General features: G+C 39.5%; 1 long non-coding RNA gene across 1 annotated transcript; it reads left to right on the top strand.

Annotated features, from left to right (window-relative positions):
- Positions 1-5,686: 5,686 nt before the first annotated feature.
- Positions 5,687-8,574, top strand: LOC129641638 (uncharacterized). Its single transcript, XR_008709371.1, has 3 exons — positions 5,687-5,791; positions 6,533-6,622; positions 7,832-8,574. It is a non-coding gene; the product is annotated as an uncharacterized LOC129641638 (long non-coding RNA).
- Positions 8,575-9,072: the final 498 nt, after the last annotated feature.

Here is a 9,072-nt window from a genome sequence, read left to right on the forward strand (position 1 = left end):
AACTCTCACATGCATACATGACCACTGGAAAAACCACAGCCTTGACTAGACAGACCTTTATTGGCAAAGTAATGTCTCTGCTTTTGAATATGCTATCTAGGTTGGTCATAACTTTTCTTCCAAGGAGTAAGCGTCTTTTAATCTCATGGCTGCAGTCACCATCTGCAGTGATTTTGGAGCCCCCAAAAATAAAGTCTGACACTGTTTCCACTGTTTCCCCAGCTATTTCCCATGAAGTGATGGGAACAGATGCCATGATCTCAGTTTTCTGAATGTTGAGCTTTAAGCCAACTTTTTCACTCTCCTCTTTCACTTTCATAAAGAGGCTTTTGAGTTCCTCTTCACTTTCTGCCATAAGGGTGGTGTCATTTGCATATCTGAGGTTATTGATATTTCTCCTGGCAATCTTGATTCCAGCTTGTACTTCTTCCAGCCCAGCATTTCTCATGATGTACTCTGCATAGAAGTTAAATAAGCAGGGTGACAATATACAACCTCAACATACTCCTTTTCCTATTTGGAACCAGTCTGTTGTTCCATGTCCAGTTCTAACTGTTGCTTCCTGACCTGCATATAGGTTTCTCAAGAGGCAGATCAGGTGGTCTGGTATTCCCATCTCTTTCAGAATTTCCCACAGTTTATTGTGATCCACACAGTCAAAGGCTTTGGCATAGTCAATAAAGTAGAAATAGATGTTTTTCTGGAACTCTCTTGCTTTTTCAATGATCCAGCGGATGTTGGCAATTTGATCTCTGGTTCCTCTGCCTTTTCTAAAACCAGCTTGAACATCTGGAAGTTCATGGTTCATGTATTGCTGAAGCCTGACTTGGAGAATTTTGAGCATTACTTTACTAGCGTGTGAGATGTGTGCAATTGTGTGGTAGATTGAGCATTCTTTGGCATTGCCTTTCTTTGGGATTGGAATGAAAAATGACCTTTTCCAGTCCTGTGGCCACTGCTGAGTTTTCCAAATTTGCTGGCATATTGAGTGCAGCACTTTCACAGCATCATCTTTCAGGATTTGAAATAGCTCAACTGAAATTCCATCACCTCCACTAGCTTTGTTCGTAGTGATATTTTCTAAGGCCCACTTGACTTCACATTCCAGAATGCCTGGCTCTAGGTGAATGATCACACCATCATGATTATCTGGGTTGTGAAGATTTTTGTACAGTTTTATGTGTATTCTTGCCACCTCTTCTTAATATCTTCTGCTTCTGTTAGGTCCATACCATTTCTGTCCTTTATCAAGACCATCTTTGAATGAAATGTTCCCTTGTTATCTCTAATTTTCCTGAAGAGATCTCTAGTCTTTCCCTTTCTGTTGTTTTCCTCTATTTCTTTGCATTTATCGCTGAGGAAGGCTTTCTTATCTCTTCTTGCTATTCTTTGGAACTCTGTATTCAGATGCTTATATCTTTCCTTTTCTCGTTTACTTTTCACTTCTCTTCTTTTCACAGCTATTTGTAGGGCCTTCCCAGACAGCCATTTTGTTTTTTTCATTTCTTTTCCATGAGGATGGTCTTGATCCCTGACTCCTGTGCAATGTCATGAACCTCCATCCACAGTTCATCAGGCACTCTCTCTGTCAGATCTAGTCCCTTAAATCTATTTCTCACTTCCACTGTATAATCATAAGGAATTTGATTTAGGTCACACCTGAATGGTCTAGTGGTTTCCCCTACTTTCTTCAAGTTAAGTCTGAATTCGGCAATACGGATTCATGATCTGAGCCACAGTCAGCTACCGGTCTTATTTTTGCTGACTGTATAGAGCTTCTCCATCTTTGGCTGCAAAGAATATAATCAATCTGATTTTGGTGTTGCCCATCTGGTGATGTCCATGTGTAGAGTCTTCTCTTGTGTTGTTGGAAGAGGGTGTTTCCTATGACCAGTGCGTTCTCTTGGCAAAACTATTAGCCTTTTCCCTGCTTCATTCTGTATTCCAAGACCAAATTTGCCTGTTACCCCAGGTTTTTCTTGACTTCCTACTTTTGCATTCCATTCCCCTATAATGAAAAGGACATCTTTTTTGGGTGTTAGTTCTAAAAGGTCTTGTAGGTCTTCATAGAACCATTCAACTTCAGCTTCTTCAGCATTACTGGTTGGGGCATAGACTTGGATTACCGTGATATTGAATAATGGTTTGCCTTGGAAACAAACAGAGATCTTTCTGTTGTTTTTGAGATTGCATCCAAGTACTGCATTTTGGACTCTTTTGTTGACCATGATAGCTACTCCATTTCTTCTAAGGGATTCCTGCCTGCAGTAGTAGATATAATGGTCACCTGAGTTAAATTCACCCATTCCAGTCCATTTTAGTTCACTGATTCCTAGAATGTCGACATTCACTCTTGCCATCTCCTCTTTGACCACTTCCAATTTGCCTTGATTCTTGGACCTAACATTCCAGGTTCCTATGCATTATTGCTCTTTACAGCATCGGACCTTGCTTCTATCACCAGTCACATCCACAACTGGGTATTGTTTTTGCTTTGGCTCCATCCCTTCATTCTTTCTGGAGGTATTTCTCCACTGATCTCCAGTAGCATATTGGGCACCTACCGACCTGGGGAGTTCCTCTTTCAGTATCCTATCATTTTGCCTTTTAATACTGTTCATGGGGTTCTCAAGGCAAGAATATTGAAGTGGTTTGCCATTCCCTTCTCCAGTGGACCACATTCTGTCAGACTTCTCCACCATGACCCACCCGTTTTGGGTGGTGCCAGAGGGCATGGCTTAGTTTCATTGAGTTAGACCAGGCTGTGGTCTGTGTGATTAGACTGACTAGTTTTCTGTGATTATGGTTTCAATGTGTCTGTCCTCTGATGCCCTCTCACAACACCTACCGTCTTACTTGGGTTTCTCTTAACTTGGACGTGCGGTATCTCTTCTCGGCTGCTCCAGCAAAGTGCAGCTGCTGCGCCTTACTTTGGATGAGGGCTATCTCCTCACTGCCGCCCCTCCTGACCCTGACTGTGCAGTGGCTCTCCCAGCCCTCCTGCACCCATGCAGCCACCGCTCCTGGTAAAGGAATTAGCCTGATACAATTGAGAAAAAATTTCCAAAATGTGCATAAAGTGGGCAATGACTTTTGTATTTCATATTTAAAAACTTAAATTAGATTAATTTTTTTGGTTTATTTCTTTTTCTGTTATTTCATTTAAAAAAAAAGTGACATAAGTTTGTAATGATATATTTCACTATATCCTTAGTAAGAATGTTTTCTTTGAAATAGTCTCATTTTATCCAGGTGCAGATGATGTGAGTAGTAGTAGTTTTATTAAGGGAACTGGTGATAATTCACCTGGAATTTCCCATAGATTACCTTTGGAAATGTACATAATGACAGAAAAGTTCAAAACTCTACGTTAGCTCCTAGTTATTTCTGCCTTGTGAATTCTTTAGCAGGGAGCTTGTTATGGCTATGAGAGGACATGTGTCATTGTTGTTAAATGTGTAGCACATAAATGGCGATGAGGGTGTGTGGGCCACAGGACCTACATTTGACCGATGCCTTTGCAATGTGAGAACTACTCCCATCTGAAAACTCAGGGCACATGAAAAGAAAGAATGTTTTATTTTGCAATATAACATTGAAATATGTCAAGCACATGAACTGAGACTTGCTGGGCTGATATGTGTTCTGAGAATAAAAGAAACATAAATTGCTAAGGCTCAGGAATATGCCCATTCTATGAATAGAGATTGACTTTGCTGCCAAGGGAAGCAAGTTGCTTGGGTTTTAGGTGATGCATTCCCACTCTTTACCAAGAAAAAGGTTTGGAAAGCAAACTACTTGCAATGTTTTCCCAGAGGTTTCCAATGATTATCAAACCCATAAAACATCACATGTATTTTAGACACAGACTCTCTATGCCTCAGGAAACTTTCAACTCAAATGTCATTGGAAGCACCTGTCATCCTCCTTCACCTCGTACTGTCAGGCTATCTGCCTTTCAGGGAGGTCACCTTTCTTCAGCGTGTGGCTTCCTTATAGGATTGGAAACTAAATTTCTTCCTCTACATGAGTTGTATTTTGAATCTGAGGTCTCTTTGCTTGCCCTCATTTGCTCCAGCCTGGATGGCATCATCTACTCAATGGATCAAACTCTAGGAGACAGTGAAGGACAGGGAAGCCTGGCATGCTGCAGTCTGCAGGGTCATAGTCGGATATGACTTAGCCACTGAACAAGAACAACAACATGTCAATTTGACCATTGCATGGCAAACTGTCACTCTCATTCATCTATTTATTCATCAGAATATTTCTATATTATATAAATATTACATTTAAAATTTTATAAATTCGTATTTTATTAGCTATTATTTACTGAACCGCTATGAGAAACAAATAGTTTTAGGGGTAGAAGAGTCAGGCAGGGAGACTTGCTCTTGCAACCTTTGAGTTAGCCTGGGGAGAATGGTGCTAGGAGGAAGACAAAGAGGTTTCTGTAGCAACAGAACAGAATCAAGGTCTGGTACTGCTCTTAAAAATAGGAAGAGATGGGGTTCCCCCTTGACATATGTAGAGACCTGCTTCCGACTATCCCTGCAAATTTCAGTCCAACTCTTCTATGAATAAAGTGATGAGTTATTTTTGTAAAAAAACCCTGGAAAACAGCTTTCCTAAAATTTTTTCCCACTTTGTTTCCTATCAGGCTTAGGAATGAGATCCTAGGATTCAGAATGCAATGCTGAGCCTGGCCAATATGTTTTTATTATTCTAGAAACATTTCCTAGAGCCTCTCAAGGTTAATCAAGTACACCAGAGGCTTCTATGGGGGTTGCAGAACCTAATTGCTATTCCTTGTGGTTTCCAAACCAGCTTCATCAATGCTGCTTTTAGAACTCCTTCTGAGAGAGTGAACAATTCCACAGCCAGGTGCTTATGGAGAGAGTTGTTCCGCCTCTTATCAGATTCTAAAGGGCAAAATGAGGAGAGGAAGGAGTGCCTTTGGTTTCAATGACTGATCAGAAGTGAGTTTTCTTTTACTCTTGTGTTAAAAATCCAAAAGACAGTGCTTTAATGAGAACATAATGGGTGATTGGGTGATAGGAGACCCGTATGAAATAAGAATTTTTGAGGGAGTGTGTGATAGGGAGAGAATTATTACCACCTGTTTCACATTGAGAACAGGGAGACCAATTCACCTGGATTCAGATTATATTTCTTCAGGGAAGAGTAAGTAGGGAGTCATCTTTAAGTTTATATTTGTAGATAAATGAATCCAGGAGCTAATCTTATAATGTCATCTTTTGCTCTCTGAGAGGTTTAGCGAATGCAGGCCAAGGAGGCTCTACCAATTAAATCATTCCAAAGAAACAACAAGAGACCAGCCTAGTGAAAAAGAGGGTTGAAGATTTCATTCACAAAAAATGGTTACTTAATAGGATGGGACTGCTTTGACCTGCATAAGATGGTGTTTACTTTTGGGGGAACAATGACTAAAACTGGGGGACACATCTAAAAACCAACTCATAACCTTGGTGCCCCAAATGAAACTTGGACAGGGACATAGACCACTAAGGTCACCTCGTTATGTTTGTTTAAACAAAAAATAGAATCACATAAGAATGAGAATGTATAGCAGCTGTGGAGTTATGTTCTCAAGGTGAAGAATTAAACTTTCTATGGTTAAGCTATAGCAGACATTATCAGTTGATTATCCAAAAGTCATTCCACATCCCTTTATCCTCTGCAGGCTTCCCATCTCATAGTCTGTAAAGATAGGTCTCTTTCACTGCAGAGGTGACCATATAAGATAGATCTGGATGCTGATGTGTCAGAGGTAATCTAATGTGTGTGTGTGTTGGGGAGGGGGTGGTGGTGGTGGTGGGGGGGGGATGTTTGGAAAGATAATTTCTAGATGAATTGGTCAGGAACAGGAGAGTTGGATCTCTTCCCATAGCCAATGCTTCCCAGACTTTAACTTGTACATGATGATACCCAGAGCTTAGCCAGGCATTTATTGCTGGGAAAGAGGAGGTGATAACAGGTGTGTGGATGAAAAACCTTATACCCTGAGAATAATTTACAATGAAAAGAAAGCTGGTGACCTTTACTAAAGCCACTGAGTGGTTTTCTGCTTCCAGACTTCATTTTAACTGAACAATAAATGCCCCTTGACTTAAATAGCTTCTATTTGGATATTAATACTTAGTGTCAAAAGCATTTCTCACTGATAAATAAGGTATGTAAGTGCCCAAGGCATTGGTTGAAAGATAAAATACATGTGAATATAGTTATTTCAAGTTTGGGAAGTGAGTTATTTTAGTTTCCCATATCTTCTCAAAGACCTTTTACACAAATATGTATTTGGTTAATATACTACCTCTCAGAAGCAGACAAGGTAGGTGTTGATTACAGACTTATAAATGAGGAAACTGGATGACAGAGGCAAAGTGCATGCATGTTTAGTCATTCAGTCCTGTCTGACTCTGCAATTCTATGGACTGTAGCCCTCTGGCTCGTTTATCCATGGAATTTTTCAGGCAAGAATACTGGAGTGGGTTGCTATTTCTTTCTCCAGGGAATCTTCCTGACCCAGGGATCAAACCAGTGTCTCCCACATTGGCAGGAGGATTCTTTACTACTGAGCCACCTGGAAAGCTCCACGGAGGTAAAGAGACTTTATCTAAAGCAACAAAACATGATTACAGCAGAGCTAAAGCCTGAACTAAGATCTTTGATTGTTTGCCTAAGATCCTCTGCTGGGTCATGTTGCAAGTTAAAAAATAAATAAAATTATTTCACATCAAAGAAACTGGATGACAAATGAGAGTGATTTTTCTCTTTTGTTTCAAACTAAGTAGTAACAATATACTAAAGAAAGAATGTTTCACCTAGGCTTTCTTCATTTTCTTCATAGAAGGGAATTTATGCAGTTATCCCAGAGAACTACCTTCCTACAACAACAATCTAGATTGTGGCTGCAGCAAATGTGTTTACTTGGGTTAGAAATATAAAACCCAACAGTTTATAAAAGGAGCCAGAGAAGGTTGTAGCAGAACCACTATAGCTCTGGTTTTCTTCTTTCTTTCAGTTCAGATCCTGCCACAGAGCCACACTCCCTTTTGGGTATTCATGGTTTGCAAAGAGAAAGGATATCCAGTTTTATAGTTTCTCTGCTGAAATGCAGCAAAATGAATAGTCTGTACCTCAATCCAATAATGTAAATCCTTAGATGGGCTAATCAGCCTTTATAGAAATCTGTTCATCCCTATACACAAGAATCAACTATAGTGTTTCTTCAAATGCCCTTTAAAAATAGCTACAATTCAATTGCTTTTCTTTTATCCAGGTAATCCAATTTTGTTTGGGGATTGTCCTTTTATAATGGAGAAAAAAAGAGTATTAAACGCTTTTGAAATGAATGTAGTAGTTCTATGAAAACAACACACAACTCTAAATGCTCCATACTTTATCTCACAAATGCATTAATACATTGAGGCAGCGCCTGAGGCAGCAAAGGTCCTGAAATGAATAGGACCCACAGTGATTCACACTTGGCTATTTTGTCATTATTAGGAAATTTATGATTTCAGATACTTTCTGAAAAAGTATTTTTAGATTTTACTTGGCTTTCTTAGAGATGGAGACTTTTTGGAAGTGGGTTGGATGAGATAATTCAATCAAAATATTTGATAGGAATTATTTTTGTAACATAATATACCAAATCCAATATCTATTATATGATGATTTAGTAGATACTGGAAACTAACAGGGGAGATTACTTATGCTTTCTGTAGAAAACATCTTATTCTTTTTAATAAGTAGATACTGATATACTTACTGAAGAGGAAAAAAATTATTTTTTTTTTCCTAATAGGCATCAAGATCATTCTTTGATTTTTGGACATGGTAAAGGTTAATCATTATCAAGTCTATGTCCAAACCAGTTACGCTGAAGAAGCTGAAGTTGAATGGTTCTATGAAGACCTACAAGACCTTTTAGAACTAACAAACACCCAAAAAAGATGTCCTTTTCATTATAGGGGACTAGAATGCAAAAGTAGGAAGTCAAGAAACACCTGGAGTAACAGGTAAATTTGGCCTTGGAATACAGAATGAAGCAGGGCAAAGGCTAATAGAGTTTTGCCAAGAGAACGCACTGGTCATAGCAAACACCCTCTTCCAACAACACAAGAGAAGACTCTACACATGGACATCACCGGATGGTCAACAGCGAAATCAGACTGATTATATTCTTTGCAGCCAAAGATGGAGAAGCTCTATACAGTCAGCAAAAACAAGACCGGGAGCTGACTGTGGCTTAGATCATGAACCCCTTATTGCCAAATTCAGACTTAAATTGAAGAAAGTAGGGAAAACCACTGGACCATTCAGGTAGGACCTAAATCAAATCCCTTATGACAATACAGTGGAAGTGAGAAATAGATTTAAGGGACTAGATCTGATAGACAGAGTGCCTGATGATCCATGGACTGAGGTTTGTGACATTGTACAGGAGACAGGGATCAAGAACATTCCCATGGAAAAGAAATGCAAAAAAACAAAATGGCTGTCTGGGGAGGCCTTACAAATAGCTGTGAAAAGAAGAGAAGTGCAAAGCAAAGGAGAAAAGGAAAGATATAAGCATCTGAACGCAGAGTTCCAGAGAATAGCAAGAAGAGATAAGAAAGCCTTCTTCAGCAATCAGTGCAAAGAAATAGAGGAAAACAACAGAAAGGGAAAGACTAGAGATCTCTACAAGAAAATTAGAGGTACCAAGGGAACATTTCATGCAAAGATGGTCTCGATAAAGGACAGAAATGGTATGGACCTAACAGAAGCAGAAGATATCAAGAAGATGTGGCAAGAATACACAGAAGAACTGTACAAAAGAGATCTTCACGACCAAGATAATCCTGATGGTGTGATCACTCACCTAGAGCCAGACATCCTGGAATGTGAAGTCAAGTGGGACATAGAAAGCATCACTATGAACAAAGCTAGTGGAGGTGATGGAATCCCAGTGGAGCTATTTCAAATCCTGAAAGATGATGCTCTGAAAGTGCTTCACTCAATATGCCAGCAAATTTGGAAAACTCAGCAGTGGCCACAGAACTG

The sequence above is a fragment of the Bubalus kerabau genome, chromosome 1 (genome assembly GCF_029407905.1).
Source record: "Bubalus kerabau isolate K-KA32 ecotype Philippines breed swamp buffalo chromosome 1, PCC_UOA_SB_1v2, whole genome shotgun sequence".
Lineage (NCBI taxonomy): Eukaryota > Metazoa > Chordata > Mammalia > Artiodactyla > Bovidae > Bubalus > Bubalus kerabau.